Here is a 21,791-nt window from a genome sequence, read left to right as displayed (position 1 = left end):
CCTGGGGCACAGTAAGTCAGTGGGATGGTGGGATCAAAGATGTTACCAAACAGAACAAAATATTCAGTAACTATTATGTCATTTTTTACCTTCCAGCAACTGCATATAAAAATAATCATGCATATATCTTTAATTATTGAAAAATAAATGCAAGTTAACTTAATTGGTGGAAAATGTACTGTAGTCTTCTACATTATGAAACTTCATTTACCTAATGTGATCAGAGTAGATTTCTTTGCGTGACCAGAGGGTCACAGAATTAAATCTAGTTTGGCACAGTGGGAAATAGTGACTTGTTTATTTAATAGTGCTACAAGGTTCCAGCCCGTGGAAAAAAAGCACTGTGCATATGTAAATCATTATTTGTATCTTTATATTTTAGTAATATGTAATCAGACAATACCTAGATGTATTGGGATAAGCGTCCATTTAAAAGTCACACTCCAGAACTCAACTGGTAACAAAACCCGTGCATTAGTTCTCAACAAGAAAAAAATCTTTGTCACAGTGGCTCTGCAAGTGACTACATCAGTTAAAACCTACAACAGCTCCCAGGCAGCCCTTATATTTGCTGCTTTACTAATTGCACAGGATCGAGCCGTATGAGGGGACAACTAACCCCAGAGCCACTAGAATTATACAGCAGGGGAGGACGAAATCATCTGGCAGGGTTGACTAAATTATGGTGCAAGAAAAAGCTAATTATAAACGTAATGTGGCACATTTTGTGATAGTATTACTTCAATATTTTGTAATTTTTACATTTGTTAACACTGCCAGGCATACCTCTAACCTCATTAGTACCGATTTAACACCGAAATATAGCAATAAGCAACAGAAAGGTGACCAGTCAACCTTTGCGAATGGCCTTCTACTGTGCTGCAACACATCACCGTGTTTTTAGTAACTTTTGATCCATATGAGCTAGAAAAACATTTTTCTTAAAATCTACAGATTATGTAGAAGATGATGGATTTTTTTTTACAAATACAGCAAATCCATAATTATACAGTAGACACTATGGGCACAAAATCACATAATTAAAGTGTCCCAGACTAAACCCCAATTATGGCTGCTTTACTCTCCTGCTTTTCTTGCATGAGGGGCCAGTACACACATAGGGGGTCATTCTGACCCTGGCGGTAAAATCCGCCAGGGCCAACGACCGCGGGAGCACCGCCAACAGGCTGGCGGTGCTCCCTTGGGCATTCTGACCGCGGCGGTACAGCCGCGGTCAGAAACGGAAAACCGGCGGTGTACCTCCGGTTTTCCGCTGCCCTGGGGAATCCTCCATGGCGGCGCAGCTTGCTGCGCCGCCATGGGGATTCCGACCCCCATACCGCCATCCTGTTCCTAGTGGTTTTGGCCGCCAGGCACAGGATGGCGGTATGGGGTGTCGTGGGGCACTGCAGGGGCCCCCGTAACAGGGGCCCACCAAGATTTTCAGTGTCTGCCATGCAGACACTGAAAATCGCGACGGGTGCAACTGCACCCGTCGCACCCCTTCCACTCCGCCGGCTCCATTCGGAGCCGGCATCCTCATGGAAGGGTGTTTCCCGCTGGGCTGGCAGGCGGCCTTCTGGTGGTCGCCCGCCAGCCCAGCGGGAAACCCAGAATACCCGCGGCGGTCTTTTGACCGCGCAGCGGTATTCTGGCGGTCCCAGCCAGGCCAGCGGCTTCCGCCGCCGGCCGGGGTCAGAATGACCCCCATAGTGTGTCAGTATTGCTTTGGGCCTCGGAGCAATGGCCAACGGTAGGGGAAAATGGAAGCAGAAGAGACACCTTAGATTAGGCATCAGAGAGATGGAAGTGAGGGGAATAGGGCAAGATGGGAGACCATATTTTAACAAAGGATAGAGGAAGCAACTTGTCTTAACAAGGCAGTAGCTATCATTGGTGAATCAGGTACAACAGCACTTGGGTCCAGGGATCAGAGGGACCAAATGGATCACAAGTATGACTGTATTTCCATTAAAAAAGGTTTGGTGGGTTCATTTTCCTTGGTAGCATTAGGGAAAAAGGCACATTTCCTATACAATCGGGAGCAGGGGGACAGCATGTGGAGCTCATTTTTTAAAGTAGAGCGCGCAAGTGCTCTGGCCTGTTCTAATCTATCTGTGGGCTTTTATCCAGACCAATCACTATCATTTGTTCATGGGCTTGCCTTTCAAAAATCCTTTGCTATCATTGGTAAATGCTTTACGTGTGTCCCTCCTTGGGGCAGTTTTGTTACCACCTTGGCCATCAACCCTGTTACATGGGTAATTGTCGATACGTTTGACTGTGAGCGAACTTCTTTTTCCTTTTATGTCTCTCTTTTGCATTCATGCTTATTGCGGCCATGGCACTTTGAATCGGGTTGCTTATGTTATCTGTTTTACTTTTCATTTTCAATTTATGTGGCAAGACAAGTTCAGTTAGGAATTTACAACGCTAATACCTTTAACTCAAGCAAACGCAAGACCCATTGCACTGCAAATGCCTGTTTCTAAATGGAGATGTGGCCTAATGGGAAGCTGCTGACTTTGGAACTGGTGAACCAGGCTCAAGTCCTGGTATCAGCTCAACATTCTGTGATTCTGGGCAAATCACTTAGGCCCTCATCACGACCCTGGTGGCCTGAAGAGCACCAGGGCGGCTGTGGTGGTGTCACTGCCGACAGCGAATACCGCCAAATTAGGAGTTTAGCGGTTTGGCCATTACCGCATTCCGCCAGGCTGGAGGTCAGCATTTTTCTGATGGACACTCCGCAGAGAAAGATGGCGGTCTTGCACCCTGGTGACAGGAATAAGCATTCCTGTTGCCAGGATACACTCCCACACAAGTCCACACACCCGCATACATGCACTCACACACTTCTACACACAAACACCCCCCTCTCACCCACGCAAACGCGACATACACACCCATTCACACTAACATACATACACAAACACCGCACTCATACACGCATTCATGCCCCCCCTCTCCCTGCCAATACATACATTCACACCCCTCCACCCTCAGCGCATACATACATTCACTCCCCCTTGCACCGCATACACGCACTCACTCACTCTCCCTGTCCACTGACACACACACACACACCCACTCTCCTCGTTCACTCACACAAACACACACCCCCTTCCCTGTTCACTCACACAAATATGCACCCCCTCACTGTTTACTTACACAAACACGCACCCTCCTCCACTTACACACACATGCACACGCATACACACTCTCACCCCTTCCATCCGCTCAATCGCTCACACATGCGTTCACCCTCTCCCCATCCACAAACACTCACACACACACACACCCCCCACCCCATTCACAAACACTCACTCACCCCCCCTTACCCTGTCCACAATCACTCACACATGCAGACAAGCACCTACAAACACTCCCCTCGCATTCCTGGCATTCAAACATGTACTCACACACACACACACCCTCCTCTGTCGGACGATCCACTTACCTCTTTTGTCGAGGAGGTCGTCCGGGAGGGGATGGGTCCTGGTGCTTCCACTACCGGCAGCACCTCACCATCTGGACACCACCACACCGTATTATGGGTTCTAATACAGTGGGCGGTCTCTTTTTGGCATGGAGGTGCCGCCTCGGCACCACCAACCGTCAGCACAACTGGCCTCGGAATTCCACCCAATTTCGGGCGGAAAGTCAGAGATCAGTCATATTAGGGCGGTTTTAAGATCACCAGCACTGGCGGTATTTCGGAGCCCGTGGCTTTGCTGGTCTTTGGAAAAGACTGCTGAAGTCGTGATGAGGGCCTTAATCTCCCTGTGTTGAAAAAAAATAATCTGACCTGGTGTAATGTAACTGGTGCTCGTGTGGAGTGTTCCAATGTCTTTGGTCAGAGTCTGCACTATATAAAACAAAAACAAAAAAGAAATAGAGAGCTATTTCAGGATTTAAGTGAAGATGAGTGATGATTAAGCATGGAGGGAGTTCCGTGAAAGAGGTCTAAGACAGACTGCTACTTGGGGCCGCAGCTATCATTAGTGTAGAATGTGCAACTGCATAGGGGCAAAGAGTGTGAGAGACTCAAAACACCCAAATTCTGGGGAGCAGAGTTTTTTTGGTCAATTCCTGTTTTGTTTGATTAATTTTCCATATTGTAAGTCTCTCATTTTATGTGTACTATGAACTGCCGAAAAAGTATCCATTAAATAATCTCAGAAACTCCACCCATGTGCTCAGTCCTCCTCCTTCCGCTCCCCCACTCCTTTTCGTAAGGCTTTTAAGGGGGGCCTGACTTCAAAACATTTTGCTTTGGGGGTTAGGAGCAAAAAAATTTGAAGCACTCTGAATAACATGGTTACAGTGTAAAAACGATAATTCATATCTGGAAAGAAGACACTTGAAAAATGAAGGCCCATACCTGTCACTCTAAATGTTCCCATTAATTGTAACCCATCTAAATATTTCAAAACCTTATGAGACATCCTGTAACTGAGTTTTTGTGACATACCCAAATGGTATGAAAATAAAACTGTTTAGATTAATGGTTGGCATACGAGTTATAGAAATGGAAGATATCCCGAAAGTTTGAAAAATAAGGAGATCTGTTATGAAAAAATTATTTTCATTACACCTTGGACTTAAGCAGTGTGGAAGTGACCTAAGAATGGACTCTTAAGCAAGAAGGTAATAAATTGCCCTTGGTCAAGGACTGCATTCTTCTTTACTATGCACTGCAGGTTAAGTGAGTGCTAACATTTGGAAGTTAACTGGGAATTTGTACAATGGGAGCCAAATATATATTTTGTTTGAGATGACCAAAAAGTAATTTATACAGCTAGATTATAACAAACGTGCAGCATTATTAGGACATGAGAAATTAATATATCTGGAATCAGAAAATAAATCAATCTAAAGGCAATGTTCACCAAATTTGATTTATTTTATTTGCTGATAAATCTAGAGAAACTTACAATTATGACCCTCTATGATGTCTAGAATTTTCAGATCCTAAATATCTGCAAACAGGCTGAATAAAACACTTGGCCCTAGCTAACATCTCAAGTTCTGATGCACTAAATATATTTCAATCACTGGTGTATGCTACAAGCATATCACCTGACATAAAAAGTGTCCTAACTATTGGGTCTGATTCACAAAGATATCTTAAACTTTAAAGTATGACTACTTCAAATGTAAGTGTACTTATTTATATTTTTAACTATTTTAAATAATTTTATATTATTTCCTATGGGGTTTTATTTTACGTCTTTTCCATCATTATTATCCATGGGAGGGTGTTGCAGTACCAGTGTTGGCCATGTGTAGTGCTGGACTAACTGCTGTTTTTTTTTTTGTTTAGAAATAATTTACAATCTTGAGTTTGTAAATACGGAAACGTAGTAAACTTGCTCAAAAGTGTTAACAAATTCTAAAGTGTAAATTACCTTTGTGAATCAAGCCCATTGTTTAAACTATAACACCAATTTTGCAGATGATAAACAATCTGCAACCAAAGGATGATATTTTTTTGTAAATGATAGATTATGTCAGACAATATTTCTGTATTTGATATTCAACATGCCATTGTTACTACATGAACAGATAACAGCCATTATAAAAGAGACCACTAAGCTAGGGCAAGCAGATAATTGCATCTATACACAGACACGAACACAGTAAAGCTGAGTCAATAAAAACGAAGCCACTATTCAGTAGGAATAGAGAAGCAAGTTTGTAGGTCAAAGAGGGCATCCAAAAATCACCCTTGTGCCCCAACACAATAACCCGAAAAGAAAACATCGAAAATATACAGATTTATTTACGGAAAGCAAATAATAATGTTAACAAAATAAGAGCAGACATGTATGGTAAAAGGCAAACACAATTCACTCCACTTGTGAAAGTGTAGCAAGTCAAGCCTTTGTTTATGTCAAGAAAAGGAAATTGCTGAATCCAGTAAAAAACAAATTTCAGATTTGGCCAAGACACCAAATCAGTAGCTCCCAATGTTTGTGATGGCATTCTGGCTACTGCCAAAACCACTCTGCTAGTGCTTGTCGCGGTCTTGCCTGGCTGACGTTCTTCCTGAAGTTTGCCTTAGGCAATGTAGTATCTGTCTTGTCTAGTTCAAGTTGTCTCTATGGTTTGCCAACAAGTATCATACTAGGGTGATTCCTTTCAAAGTTCACTCATTCCAGCTCTGAAGAACCATAATTGTCCCCTCTCCTCAAAGCTTGTTGTGACACTTATATCAGGCTAATACATACTATAATTAGGTGACATGGACTCCACGGCTCAATTTTTAGGAGTTTCTTGAAGCACACACATTTGGGTTACGCCTACAAGTGTGGGTTCACCACTTCCACAAATTAGGTACTTGAACTACTAGGAATCTGCCTCTGGGTTTTAGTCTTTTGAAGTTTTTTTGGATAACTGATGTGATGTGGATGTCTGATTAATCTAGTTTGGAATGTATTGGGGGGGGGTAAGGGATGGGGTCAAGATTTAACACCCTGGACTTTTCTTCCAATAATCTTAAACATGATTATCTCTTCTGTCACCATCCAATGAAATATTTACAATGCTGACTTTAAGTGGTCATGCTTTCCTACATTCAGGCGCAGTCTAACTGCTTGATTCTCCAACTGTTTAATTTTTTGGTCCTTTTTTTCTCATTTTTTGGAAGTGCAGTACACTTTACAGTAGTCAAGCCAAGACATTACCAACGTTCTGATCGGACCCAAACAAATGGTTAAGTGAAAGGAAAGGATATTTGCAGCATGGAAAGTTATAAAGTGATGCTGTTGTCCATGGAGTTGGTTTGGGCTATTAAAAGCTGTAATTTCCCCATGTTAGGCAGAAACCTTGCTTTAGTCTCAGACGATGACCTAATTTTCAACATATTTTTTAAAGAATACTTACAGAAAAAAATTCCCCCTTTGATTAGTGGAGGATTTTGGTAGAAATACAGCCATACTGATAGTTGACGACTGCAAGAACTTCCTTCATGTAACCCCTAGGGCATTCACAATCAGTTGTAGCTACAAAATGTGGCCACCCACCTTTTTTGAAAAATTAAAACCATGGGATCATGTGACATCTACTCTCCGATCATTCCACTTAAACAATACATACAATTCAAAATATTATACACCGCACACAAATCTCTCTTGAGATGTGTACCTGATACATCACACCCTTTGCAATTAACCACAGCTTCCATGGTGCAATGCAAGAGCTGGCAACTATCCCTAACATTCACTTTTGCTCTATTTGGGATTTAGGTTCACATTTTGTGATAACCAGAATAGGTGCTAAGCTACTTCTCTGACAATCTGGTAACAATCAACAGCAGATGAATAAAGTGCTCTATTCTCATCTACTCGAAACCTACTCAAAGCTCCCCTGAAAGCTCCGGTGAACAATAAAAACATATTTGTGAATGGAATCCTAGATTGTGCAATACAACTTAAAAAAATTAAAACTAAAACCCATGCGCACTAAATAGTGGATGGCCCAAAAGGTACAAGATGATGAAGAAGAAATGCTAGAGCAGTTGAAATGAAAGCTTAGAGACTTAAAAGGTACAGAAACAGATTGCACAATGAAATGGAATAAATAACGTGCACATTAGTGTATCCACCTCATTAGCACAATAAACCCAGATCTACTGGCTTTGTTAATGTTTGTTGTCAATGTGTATGAGGTTTCTAAGTTATAACATTTCCATCTCAGGTTTAACATTGGTAGGCTGGGTTAAGTTTAGATTTTGACAGGAATTACAAAATAGTCTGACCAGTCCAATTAGAAGCGTGAGTGATCTGTATGTGGTATTTTACAAAAACTAAGTCTATGGTAAAGTCTAGGTTGAGTGGTGGGATCTGTGATCTGTTGTATGGTGTGTATTAGAAAATACTCTGATGCGATTGGTGCTGGTGTATGTGCTGAGATTTTGGGGATTAAGTATGGTGAATCAGGAGTAGGAAGGGCTGGGTAGCCTGGAGAACAGTCCCTAGGATGAAGGTCCTTCTGAGAATGAGGGTAGAGTGTGTGGTTTGCTAATTTTGTATAATCTCATGCAGGTGATGTAGATTCAGTTTGACAAGTAATTCACTTTAGGGAGGTAATAAGGGATTTGTACTTTGATTAGTAGTATGAGGTGAGTCACCACACTTATCAAGAGAATCATGCCTTTGGGTGACTGAATCTTTCTGTGGAGAGTCAGTTTGAACATTTCTGTGGTTGTTTAGCTAGACTGGACCAGGGCATAGGTTGACAAAAGAAGACTGTATTGAGGGGTTTAGGTGGCTACCGGAAAGGTTGCTGGTTTGAACCCTGACAGTATTTTGGTATGAGTCAGCCTAGAAGCAGCTATGTTCCAAGTTATTATCCCACCTACCATAACCTATACCAGATTTGAGCTGCCTGGATTCATTCCTGGAGGAGTGTGAGAGTGATAATGGAAAAAAATGGAAGTGAAGGAGGATGACCTAGTAGTGTTGAAGTCAGCAGAGATGGTAGACGCTCCAGCATTCATAGCCAAGATAGAGAAAATTAGGTCTTTTAGAGTATCAAATATGTTATTTAATATGTAGAGTTAGATATCTGGGGATTAGACCGTATTCTTCCCATTTTTATGCACGGTGATGTGAAGCTCACGTTTCTGGTATAGTAACCAGAAACAGTACGTTTTTGTCCTGTAAGAGATTGTTGTATTCTTTAATCCCTTCACTGCCAGTCCTTTTCCCCCTCAAGTGCCAGGCCTTCTTTTGGTTATTTGGGGCAGTTCGCGCTTAGGCCCTTATAGCTTTTTGTCCACATAAGCTGCCCACGCCAATTTTGCGTGATTTTTTTCCAACATCCTAGGGATTCTAGCGGTACCCAAAGTTTGAGGGTTCCCCTAAAGGAGACCAAGAAATTAGCCAAAATACAGCGAAAATGTAGTTTTTTTTCACAAAAATGGGAAAAAGGGCTGCAGAAGAAGACTTGTGGTTTTTCCCCTGAAATGGCATCAACAAAGGGTTTGCGGTGCTAAAATCACCATCTTCCCAGCTTTCAGGAACAGGTAGAGTTATATCAGAAACCCACATTTTTCAACACAATTTTGGCATTTTACTGGGACATATCCCATTTTTACTATTGTTTGTGCTTTTAGCCTCCTTCCAGTTAGTGACAGAAATGGGTGTGAAACCAATGCTGGATCCTAATAAGCTAAACATTTCTGAAAAGTAGACACAATTCTGAATTCACCAAGGGGTCATTTGTGTACATCTTACAAGGTTTTCTTACAGAAAATAACAACTGAAATAAAACAATATTGAAATTGAGGTGCAAAACAGCCATTTTTCTCAATGTTTTACTCTGTAACTTTTTCCTGCAATGTCAGATTTTTGAAAGCAATATACTGTTACGTCTGCTGGACTCTTCTGGTTGAGGGGATATATAGGGCTTGTAAGTTCATCAAGATCCCTAGGTACCCATGCTGACAAGTGGGCCAGATTTTTTATTGGTATAGATGCAAAAATGCTGGGTGGTAGGAATTTTGTGGATTCCTGCAGATTCCAGAAGGTTCCATCACAAAACTGTAGGGAAAATGTATGATTTCCAGCAAAGCTGAAGGTTTGCAGGGCATTGTGGGTAAGAAAATGGTGTTGGGTGCATGTGAAGCACACCACACTGGACTCACCCAGATGTTTAGTTTTCAGATGTGTCTAGATCTTGTGGTTTTTCTACATGGCAGCGTCCCAAAGTCCAAAAAGTGCAGCCCTCACCATTACAAGTGGGATTTTGAGAGTTAGACAAGCTGTCATGGCTCAAATGTAAAACCAAAACACAAAATAATCAAATGCCCTCTTGCTTGCCATGGGATAAGATGTTTTAGTGTGCGGGGAAGAGCTGAAAGACTGTTACCCCATTCAGCTGGGGTGGGTTGGTAGCCACCACCCAACTATTTTGTTTTTAGTTTTCACTGGCTTCTAATAGACTTTCTGTCCCTTGAGTGGATCGGGTGTTATTTGCACCATCTACCCACTGGTGGGAAGAACAACTTTCGTCCCATTTATTTGGGGTGGGGGTATGGCCATACCCCCACCCTCTTTTTCTAGAAAAAAAATTCTTGGTGCCTAGAGTTTTCTGCCCCCCTTGGGGGCAAATCGGCCTTATTACAATAGGGGGCAGAAATGGCCTTTCCGGGGAGCGACCCGTGCATAAGGGGTCGCTCCCCTTGCATGAAATTGACCCAAAAAAATCCCTTTGGGGCAGATTGGCCTAATAAAAATAGGCCGATCTGCCCCCAAGTGGGTCAGAAATGTTCTAAAGACATGTTGCACCCCCTGGGTAGCGACCCTTACCCAAGGGGTTGCTCCCCACATCTAAAAAAATAAAAAAAAAAAAAAAAAAATTATGATCCCTGGTGTCTACAGTTTCCCCCCGGGGGCAGGTCGGCCTAATAAGAATAGGTCGATCTGCCCTCAGGAGGGGTAGAAAAGACCTAAAAATAATTCCCTTGGGCAAGGGCTGCTCCCCTTATGTGTATATATATAAAACTACCTGGTGTCTGGTGTCTAGTGGACATTTCAGCTGCCCGATCGCATCGCGATCAGGCAGCAGAAATGCTGATACAGACAGTAAAGGAAAGAAAAGGCCTTTCCTTTCTTTGATGCCTCTCTCGCCCCCCCTCCATGTGATCGGAGGAGAAATGCTAAAGCATTTCTCCTCTGATCAGGGGCAGCCTCTGATGAGATCAGCGAGCGCGCACTATCATCAGACGCCACGGGGGGTCGGGCTGGAAGGGGAAACGATTCCCCCGCCATCTTTTCCCTGGGCACGTGGAGGCGAGGCTCATGGGAGGGGAGCACTAGTGCTCCCCCCATGAGCCGTCCAAGGACGTAACTGTTACATCTTTGGCGCCTTAGCGTCGCAGCCAAGGGCACAACCATTACGTCCTTGGCTGCGAAGGGGTTAAGGCAAATAAGAAAAAACATAGTATCATTACTCAAGAGCGTTTGCCCTTAATAAAAGAGAGACTGTGTAGGTTTTAATGGAGCTCAGTCTGAGACCACAGTATCTGTCAATGATTAAGATATGTTGGTTAGCTGTCGGAGTTTGATGTTTGTGGTATCTGAGGGGAGTTTTGGACAGAAATAGAGGAGTAATATAAACTCTCAAGTGTTGTTAAATGCATCTCAGAGTCGGACTTGGCACAACATTCTCTTTGCTTTAGGTCTGATTGCTATAATTATATCACACTACACACTAAAGATGCGTGTAGGAAGCTGGCCTGGTGTGTGATGGGTACCTATGGTACTTACATCTTATACCAGCAGGTCCAGGTATCCCCTCTTAGTGAAGAGTATGCAGTGTCGAGAAGCCAGGCTCTCTAGAGGTAGCTGTGGATGAGCAGCCAAGGCGTATCTAGGAGACATGCAACGCTCATGCAATAGCACTGTAGTCATATAGCACTTACACACATGAGAGAAAACACTCAGTTATAGAAAAATAAAAGTACTTTATTTTTGGAACCAATCACCACAAAATACTAGACAGGGAGCCCACCCTTAGGATTTAAGTAATACACTAAATATACACACTAGTAATCAGAAACAGGCATAGAAAAGTTAGAAAACAGTGCAAATAGCAATAACCAATAGTGACCCTCGGGGAGCACAAACCAAAAAATATGGAATGCGAACAAGGTACCCCCACCTAGGTAAGTAAAATGTGTAGAGGAGAGTAGGTGGTATCAGAAAACCACAAAGGTAAGTAACACAGTACCCCCCCCCCGCGACCAGGAATAAAACACTGGATTTTCCCCATTTTCCCCAAACCACTCAAAAGGAGGAAAAGAAGAAAAAGAAGACACCCAGAGAAGACTGCAAGAAAACCAGCGGTGTATTCTGGAAGAAAGAAGACCTGTGGAGAGATGGTACCAAGTCCAAGAGTCACAGTGGAGTCCAGGCGTAGTAGGAGCTACTACCCACCCAGCTGTGGATGCAGTAATTGGTCGACAGTGATGAAGAACAGGTCACCACTGCAGCCCTGGAGCCGGAGAAGAGTTCCTGATGAATGCAGATGAAGGAAGATTTCAACCCAAGAAGGGGAGTCACAGGGGACCCTCAGCGTTGCAGAGAGTCCACAGGAGCAGAGGCAGCACCCACAGGAGTCCCACAGGACAGGGATACAGGAGTCGCAGAAGGAGCCCATGCAGCACTACAGAAGAGGATCCCAAGCTGCAGGAGATCCACGCTGGAGACTGTACTTTGCAGGATGGAGTGCTGGGGGCTGGAGCTACACGTCACCTGACGATCCCTTGGAGGAGATGCAAAGAAGCTTTGGCAGCTGCAAAAGACGTGGTGCACAGGGTACTGTCCTGCGTGGGAAGGCAAAGGCTTACCTCCACCAAAGTTCGACAGCTGGCAGAGAGGACCAAGAGGACTACTCCGGACCACCAACCATGATGCAGGACCCACGCAGCTCAGCAGGAGGAGGGTATCCACGCAGCCGGTAGTTGTTTGACGTAGGGGCCTGCGGTTTGTAGGGGAGTGACTCCTTCACTCCAGGGAGATTCCTTCTTCTTCTTGTGCAGGCTGAAGTGTTGCGGTCTTCTGAGGATGCACAGCGAGGAAAATGTTGCAAAGCTGGCAGAAGCCCTGGAAACGATGTTCTGAGTGCTTTCTTCTTGGAAGCAGCTTGTCAGGTCCTCAAAGTTCCAGTCGCAGTTCCGGAGGCCAGAAGTTAAAGCAGAGATTGCAGAGGAGACCAGCTGGAATCTTGCAAGCCAAATCTGAGGACCCACACAAGAGAGAGTTCCTAAATAGCCCTGAAAGGGGGATTGGTCACCTAACCAGGTAAGCACCTATCTAGAGGGGGTTTTGACGTCACCTGCTTGGCCACTCAGATGCTCCCAGAGTTCTCTGCCAACCTTGGAAACAAGATGGCAAAACCCAGGGACCCTGTGAGGGGGGCTCTGGGCTCCACCCCTGGGATGGTGATGGACAGGGGAGTGTTCACTCCCCTTTGCATTGTCCAGTTTCGCACCAGAGCAGGGATTGGGGGTCCCTGAACCGGTGTGGACTGGTTTATGTATGGAAGGCACCAAATGTGCCCTTCAAAGCAAAACCAGTGGCTTTGGGAGGCTACCCCTCCCAAGCCAGTCACACCTATTTCCAAAGGGAGAGGGTGTTACCTCCCTCTCCCAAAGGAAATCCTTTGTTCTGCCTCCCTGGGCTTGATCAGATCAAGCAGCAGGAGGGCAGAAATCTGTCTGAACGGTGGCAGCAGCTGGGCTGCCCGGAAAACCCTGTAAGAATGGTGATAGCAATGCTGAGGTCCTCTAAGGAGCCCCCAGAGTGCATTGAATCATACTTCCAATACTTGCAACAGCATTAGGGTATGATTCGACATGTTTTATACTAAATATGCTTAGGTTCGGAGTTACCATTATGTTGCTGGACACAGGTAGTGACCTATGTCCAGTACATGCGTAAAATTGTGTCCCCGCACTCACAAAGTCCAGGGAAATGGATCGGGAGTTTGTGGGAGCACCTCTGCTAGTGCAGGGGCGCCCTCACAATCGGGTATCTGCACTCTGCTCTCTGGGCTGAGAGGGCCTACCACAGGGGTGACTTATAGTGACCTGGTGTAGTGACCTGTAGTGACCTGTAGTGAAAATGGGTGCATGCACCCATTTCACGCAGGCTGCAATGGCAGGCCTGCAGAACCCTTTGCGTGGGCTCCATATGGGTGGCAGAATAACTGCTGCAGCCCACAGGGATCCCCTGGAACCCCAAAGCCCTGGGTACCTATGTACCATATACTAGGGACTTACATGGGGGGCAAGTATGCCAATTATGGGAAGAACATTTTACCAGCAACCAAATTTAGAGGCAAGAGCACAGTCACTGGGTTCCTGGTTAGCACAAGCCCAGTGAACACAGTCAACACACTGACAAACAGGCAAAACGTGGGGGTAACCAAGCTAGAAAGAGGCTACTTTCATACAATGTGTAAGCTATTGATTTTGGAAAGCAGTTTGAGTACGTAACAGCCACGTTTTTTTTTAATCCATGGATTATCACACACTATACAGAGAGAAAATCTGGTAGTCTGTGTCATATTAGATGTAAATGTATGCACCAGTGTGATTTTGAATTTGGTTTGCAATACACTGAGGTGCAGATCTCCATTGGAGCAACACAAGCATGAGTGTGGAAAATATTTATGAGCACAAATTACATTGGTATGCAAATCACTCTGTGAGCAAAGTAAGCAGAGCTGGGGTATCACATTTAAGAACAAAACCATATTTTGGTTCAAAATAACCCCTGTTGGAATATCAAAGGAACGGTTGAAAGACACTTAAGAGCACACAACACATTGAGGAGAAAATAAACATTTATGAGCAAAATCATCCATGGTTTGACATCAACGGGAGTGTGTAAGTCGCCTTTAGGTGCAAAACACATTTAGGTCCAAAAGTGCCATTTAGGTACAGAAAATCAGTTAGATGCAGAATTGCCCTTGGCACAAGGTCAGTAAGAGTGTGCCATATCACACTTGGGAACAAAATGACTCAGTACAAGGAGTAAAAGCAGTAACAACATAATACAATATAAGTAAAAGCTGTGCATCACATGATAGTACATTTGGTTGACAGCAAAGAAGTTGCAAAATCGCGGTTGGTGCAAAATGCCCATGAATGTCATTTCAGAGCAAAATAATGCTTCTCAGCAAAATCATGTGGGTGCAAAATCACCCGGTAAGCAACATCGACAGGAGTGTAGAAAAACTTTTAGGTCCAAAAATCACAATGAGAACCAAAAACACACTTATGTGCAAAATAACTCTTGGTACGATATCAACAAAAGTGTGGAGACATTTGTAGGTGCAAAAGCAGATTTAGGAACAAAAACTACATTTAAATACACAAACGTGTTTAAGTGAAAAATCAGGTTTGGTGCAAAGTCAGCAGGAGTGTGGTATCACATTTAATTGCCAAAAACATGTCTGCTGCTTTTGCTTAAGGAGGCTCTCACAGGGAAATTAACAACAAAAAGTGGCCGACCTAAAGCCCCTCTCTCTATATTTTTTCTGGTGGTGGTATGTGACCTAGAAAACATCTAAAGGTGTTCTAAGCCACAGTGACACTCCTGTGAGCTGTTCCAAATTATGAATGACACTTTAAGCAATGTCTGAAGGGGCTGGCACAAGGCTCCTCTCTGTATATTTTTTCTGTTGGTGGTGTGAGCTTTGTAAAACTGTCTCTAGCCAGACATAAACAAGCATTTGTAATGCAATGGGTCTCGCATTTGCTTAAGTTAGAACTATTAGCGTTGTAAATTCCTAACTGGACTTTTCTTGCCACATAAATTGTAAAATGAAAAGTAAAACAGTTGACATAAGCAAGACGATTCAAAGCACCATGGTCGCCATGAGCGTGAAGGAGGGACACAAAAATAAAAATTAACTTGCTCGTAGTCAGATGTATCGGCAATTGTGCAATTATCCATGTAACAGGGACAGTCTGCAAGGCGGTAACAAACCCCCCCCAAGGTGGGACAAACGTAAAGCATTTACCAATGATAACAAATAATTTTTGAAAAGCAAGCCCAGGAACAAGTGAAAGTGATGGGTGTGATGTGGGCGTGGTTAAAGGCCCACAATACTTACAACAGGTCAAAGCGCTTTGGCACTGGCCTGGTTTGGGTTAATTTGCACACCCACGATATCCTGTGTAGGGATGCACACTGGTGCTATATCTTTTCTAACATTTGTCACTTGACCTTGCAAATTATGTATTTAAAAGGTACAAGTGGACAGGACAAAAGGCACTGGCAGTCCAGCTTAAAGGTTTGTTTTAAATATTTTAAATATAGAGCTTTAATACCACACTGTTCAATCCCTGCTTAGTAGAACTTTGCACTGTAAACATGATGCATGATAAACTCACTTTTCCAGCCACCGGAGTAACATACATACCTGCTCAATTCTCCTGTGATCCTAATGTGATAGACACTTCAATCAATAACTGAAGAGATCTGCCCCAACGTGACTATTGTCGAAGGTGCTGATCCAAGCTCTACTCTGTATTTCTTTGTGTTTGTATACGGCTTACAACTCTGGAAATGCCCAAACCTATCTACAGACAGCACTAAAAAGTAGAGTTCTTAAGAAGCAGGCAAAGCAGGAAGCTGAGCATATTTGCCGGTGCCACTGTGATAAGAACGGATTTATGTTCTACATTTAACTAAACACAACTTCGCTGTTAAAAGTCAGTTGTCCCTCACAATCACCCGACTGAGAGTTTAGCAGAAGCATATAACTCAATGGCCCAACAAAAAAGAAATGAATACACCCAACATATCCGACAAACCAGCAACGATGACCGCCCAAAGTCTTGTTATATGAGATCGCAGCAGGAATGTTATTTGAAGTGTTAGGCAAGGTTTCGCTGTATGCACATTTAAGCAGATAAACCGCCACCTAACCTATTAAAGTAACCAACGTAAAGTTTTAACTGGGTGGGCCCCACTGGTTTACAAAACTTAGGCACCAACCCCACCCGCTCTAATCTACACTGCCGGAAAGGTTCCATTTCAAGAACACAATAGGCCGCTATCAACAGATTTCGATCACGCGAAGGGAACTTCTGCAAATAAAGGCATCCATGTTTTCCGTGGGCTACTAATTACAAAGATTCACCCTCAGGGCGATCACTGACCTCTATTTTCACCAACTTTAGCTAGACAATAGAAAGGGTTAAAAAGTCCAAAGGCTACTGTTGTGACCCTATAGTTTGTTGGATGTTCGTTACACCTTACACCGTGTACAACAGGCGACCTGGTTCCAGTCCAAACACTTCAACGCATATTCAAGATCTCTCGTCCTCTGAGGCTCCGAGCACTATTATGCATCCATTGTACATACACTTTACCACCTACAGCTAGCTGTAATGTCATTGTGCTATTTCGGAAAATTTAACAAAAAGATTTGAATAAAAAATGTCTAAAGGTTAAACAATGAAGCTGTCAGAGTACTTCCTCGTGGTTTTAGCCAGTCCCTTCTATCTTGTCACATCGGACAACGTCGTTGTGTTCCTTTCGCGAGGTGTGAGGTGGAATGAACGGTATTTCAAATCATGTCTTGGCGGTTTCTTCCTCGGATGTCAGTGCATTAACGTGTGACGTCGCCCAGGCTGCTGAAAGGAGCTAGCAGTGCAAGGAAGTTACACACCTTTCACAAGTGTGTGTGTCTGCATTCGCTGAGAGATCACACATAACGAGCAGCGCTGTGGCAGGTGTAACAGAATACATAATAATAAAGGTTCCAGGGGCCGTAAACGGCTTCGTCTGCAGGCTTTATTATATTTCCTGGCAAAATTATCTTAGGGTTCAATGAGGAGGCCTGGCGAACATACCCGGAGACAGGTTAGCAGCGTCATTCCGTCCTGTGTACCCGGAAGTAAATGTAGAGAAAGAAGGTACTAGCTCCCTTACACAAGTGTAACTGGTGTGGGCCGCAGCCAGAGGGAATCAGCAAAGGCGAGAAATGCTGGCACTGTGGGGTAGTACTGCGTATTTGGCAGTTGGGCGGAAGTGAAATGTGAAATGCACAAGGCGTCGTCAGCCTAGCTCTAAGGGGCATGTCAGGAACAGCATTTATGGGCGAGTATTGGGGTCTGGTCCAGCAAGTCTCCCTTGTTGCAGAGTCTGGGCTCCCGCCATGCCGTGGTGTAGCAAGGACGGCATGTCTCTAAAGTAAGCAAGGAAAACGGACTCTCGGCCTCTTGGGTAATAAAAGGCAGCCAGCCCCCCCATCCCCCTCAATCTTCTGCGCTCCACTGCCAATGCACTTGATGCGCTAGTGATAGACGCGCCTCAGCATCCATCACGGTTATCAGATGGCAAGTCAAAGTTTAAACAGGAGGCAGGTTAGCATCCAGCTCTCCCTGCAGTTACACGGGGGCTGGCGGCAAGACAGACTGAGCACAAGCACTGTCAGTGCACTCAGCACGTGTCAGTGAAAAGGGCGAAGGGAACATTTGTGCTCAAGAGCTCATATCTAAGCTAATTTATGTCTATTACTCTTCTAGAGTTAAAACAGATCGCTGGCTGGTGTTTTCAAAAATGCCACTTCTGAGCCTCGCCCCGAAACTCAAAAGATCAAACACTGCATCAGTCTGGCAAATGTTCTGCGTATCCAAAAGTGGAAGCGCCTGTCTGTTTTAAGAGACCCCGCACTAACACATTCCCCGTTTGAATACGTAGCTAATATGTCCCTCTCAAATGTCAGAAAAAATACAACTTGGCTCTTCTTAACCTAGATTTCATTCCAAGGGCTTATTTTTCGGGTGTTTTATAATCTGCTATTTCTGTTCTCGTTTTCTGCTGCGAAGATGTTTAGGATAATTTCCACAAAGCCCCTTTGATGGCATTGCACAAAATCTGTCATACAGCAGGGTTAGATTCTTGAACCAAGGCAGTAAAAAGCATCGGCAAAACAAACAGGTCAGGCATTGGCTGCCAACCTCTTGGCTTTGTCAATGTTTGTTTTGTTATGATTTTTGCAACATTTTACAGCCCAGGAAACAGTCTTTCATGAAAAAAAAAAAAAAATGAAAAAAAATAAAGCACTGACTAAATGCAAATATATTTTCTGGTCGCAACAAAGCAAGCAATGCCATTGTTTTCCCAGGCACTGACAAGAACTGCTTTGCGCACAGTTGTGAACCTTGTGAAAGACCAGGATGCTGCTACTCACAGTGACGTTAGCCAGTGACTAAACTGGGCTGATGCACTGCCACATGTGTAGTGGGCAGAAAAAATGTGAATGACACCACAACAGACCAATGGATAAAGAGTGCTGTCAAACAGTCCTTATAAGTAAGTATATTACATATATCATTTTGATAAAATAAAAAGGTCTTGGCTAATGCCAGACCTACAAAAAACATAAATCTACTGTACGTATCATTCTACATATACAGTAAATTCCCAAACCTTTTGGAAATTTACAGAAAGTCACAGAATACTCTTTCTAAAATTCACTCATTCGGATCTTATCTGAGAAAGTAAAATGTGCCTTTGCACACCCAATGCCTTTTTAACTCCCCTCTAGTTGTAAAATACGCTGATGAATATCAGCCACTCTGGCAGATGTTTTTGCACTTCGCACTTCAAAAAAGGCCTAAATCCACATAGAGTGAAAAGAGATATGACATTTTCAAATGTCTTCTACTGCACAGCTTGGTTTCACTTAGGTGTGTAAAAACATTTATGATTTGGACTAAATGTTTTAATACAGGTTCACTACAGATTGAATGTTTACAAAACAGTTGTTAACAAAACGGGTGCAGTATTTCTTTTCCTTGTCTCGCATGGGCAAGTACCTCCATTGGAAATGCGTATCTGAACACGGCTTACATTATTATTGAACTTCACAGACATAACATGTTCCTATTGGTGATGCAACTACTCTGACTTACTTTCAAGTATTGTGTTTTACAAATACACGTTTTTTGTTGTTGTTTTTTTTTTATAAAGGGTTCTGCAAAGATTAACGCAGTGGGTGATGAGAAAAAGTAGTGATGGAGAAAAACTTTTCCTCACGCGTGAGACCTTCTGCCGAGGACAGGTTTGCCGGTTCTCATTTGCATTCATTGCCACATGCAGGCGGAAAACAAACATTTCTCCTGAACACGAGCTGCAAAGAGAGCAGGGAAGGATCAAGTAAAATTAATTGAGTAGCATAATTTTCCAGAGCCGAGCAGGGAAAGAGCTATGAATGTTGCAGCATTTGTAGTGAACCTTTGCAATAGGCTACCTGCATCTATTGATGCAGGGGACTTGCGGTGCATTGTTAGATGGCCCCACGGAACTCCACCCTTGTCCAAATAAGTTTCCTTCTCTCGCTGATACAGTGACTTTTTCGTTTGTTTTTTACTACTAGTGCTTTCCTCTTCATGGTGAAAGATCCGGAACAACGCGTCCGGAATCACATCTACGTTGTTCACGCAAGCGAAACGACGCTTGCCTGAACAACGCAGGCCGTTTTCTCTGCCTTAACCACGCATGTGCTGAACAACGCACATGCGTGGTTAAGGCAGAGAAAAAGGAAGATCCATCCGGAGAGGATGTGGTCAGGTAAGTGGGGCTGGGGCAGTGTTGTGGGTAGTTTTTAGGGGTGGGGGCGGGGTGTGAAGGGGTTGGGGTGGTTAGTTATTTTTTTTTAAAGGGGCGGGGTTATTTTGTTTTTAGGGGCGGGAGTGGGGGGGTCAGGTAATTTTGTATTTAGGGGGGTCAGGTTTTTAGGAGCAGGGGGTCGGGGCAAATATGTATGTATGGCAGGTGGTGGGGGCGGGTTTTTAGAGGCGGGGTTGGGGTAATTTGTATTTAGGGCAGGTAGGGGGGTCGGGTTTTTAGGGGCACATGGTGGGGGTTGAGGTCATTTTGTATTGAAGGCAGGTGGGGGGGTCAGGTTATTAGGGGTGGGGTAATTTTGTATTTAGGGTGGGTTTTTAGGGGTGGGTTCGGGGTAATTTTGTATTTAGGGAGGGTGGCGGGTCGGGTTTTTAGGGTCAGGGTTGGGGTAATTTTGTATTCAGGGCAGGCGGGGGTCGGATTTTTAGGGGCCGGTGGGGGGGTCAGGGTAATTTTGTTTTTAGGGGTTGGGTTGTTTTATTTTTGGGGGTGGGGTCGGTTTTAGGGCTCAGGGTGGGGGGGGGGTAGTTTTTAAGGGTGGGGGGTCGGGGTACTTCTGTTTTTAGGGTGAGAGGGTTGGCATGCAACAACCACGTATGCCGTTTCCACACATGCCTTTACAATGAAAATCGTTGTAAAGGCATGTGTGGTAAAGGCATGCATGGAAACAACACGGTCGTTGTTCCGACCGAGTTGTTCAGGAATGCGCGGTTGCCACATGCGTGGTTCCCTCATACAACCCTCATCATGTTTTCACATTTAACTTCAACAGGTTCGCATACTTACTTCGTAAGATCTTAGTAAGCTTGAATCATTTTTTTTCTATAATTTTCATTCCAATATTTAACTGCTTATGGCTAGGACTCAGCCATGAGTAGTACAGCTATTTTTGTGGTCCTGACGAAGGCCCATTGACTTTTTATGGTATTACTTTTGGCTTAATATGTTGCTCATACTGAGATACTGGGACAATTAAATTCCTTCGTGTCTTGGGGTCCCACAATAATGAAATACACGCTATCACAAGAGCTCCCCCTTTTTATGGTAGAACCCACTCCAACACATGGAAAAATCAGGGAGAGAAGTATGCCACAATGTAGTGAGTGTGGGTCTTTAAATTTGCAGGTAGTCACTCTGGGGGCCAAGAAAAGTGAGGGGGGCACTGTGCAAAAATTATGGTTGACTTTTACTACCAAACCTAGGTGCAGGGGCACATCTGTATTGCTAAACTTATGGCCCAAGACACCGTTGCTATGCAATGATCACAAAGAAGAAACTGGAGCCTTGTCAGAGGGAGACAGCAGTGGAGCCTTCTCTGCATAGCTGGGGAAAAACACAGCAAATATGTGCAATGTACCTGCGATGCCAGATGAAGGCAACACTACAGCAGGAGCAGTGGATGGGAACCCTTGTTAGGGTAAAAGAGTAAGATGGTGCCCATACTCAACATCAGTGCTTAAGTTCTCAAAGAATACCAAACAGATGGCTGTGTTTTCTGGGTCCTCTTCTCAGTGCACACAACCCCAGGCAATAAAAGCCATGAACATATAAGATTGTGGTCTTGTCCAATAAGCACATGCAAGATTTCTTGAAGTTTACACCATTCCCAAAAGAACTGTCACTAGCAGC

At 44.0% G+C, this 21,791-nt stretch overlaps 1 protein-coding gene across 1 annotated transcript in view; it reads right to left on the bottom strand.

The window, feature by feature from the left end:
* The window catches only part of RHPN2 (rhophilin Rho GTPase binding protein 2), a 220,404-nt gene that overhangs the window by 164,555 nt on the left and 34,058 nt on the right, over positions 1–21,791 (bottom strand). The window lies entirely within an intron of this gene.

Source organism: Pleurodeles waltl, chromosome 12 (assembly GCF_031143425.1).
Source record: "Pleurodeles waltl isolate 20211129_DDA chromosome 12, aPleWal1.hap1.20221129, whole genome shotgun sequence".
NCBI lineage: Eukaryota > Metazoa > Chordata > Amphibia > Caudata > Salamandridae > Pleurodeles > Pleurodeles waltl.
This window is presented reverse-complemented; position numbering and strand designations above follow the sequence as displayed.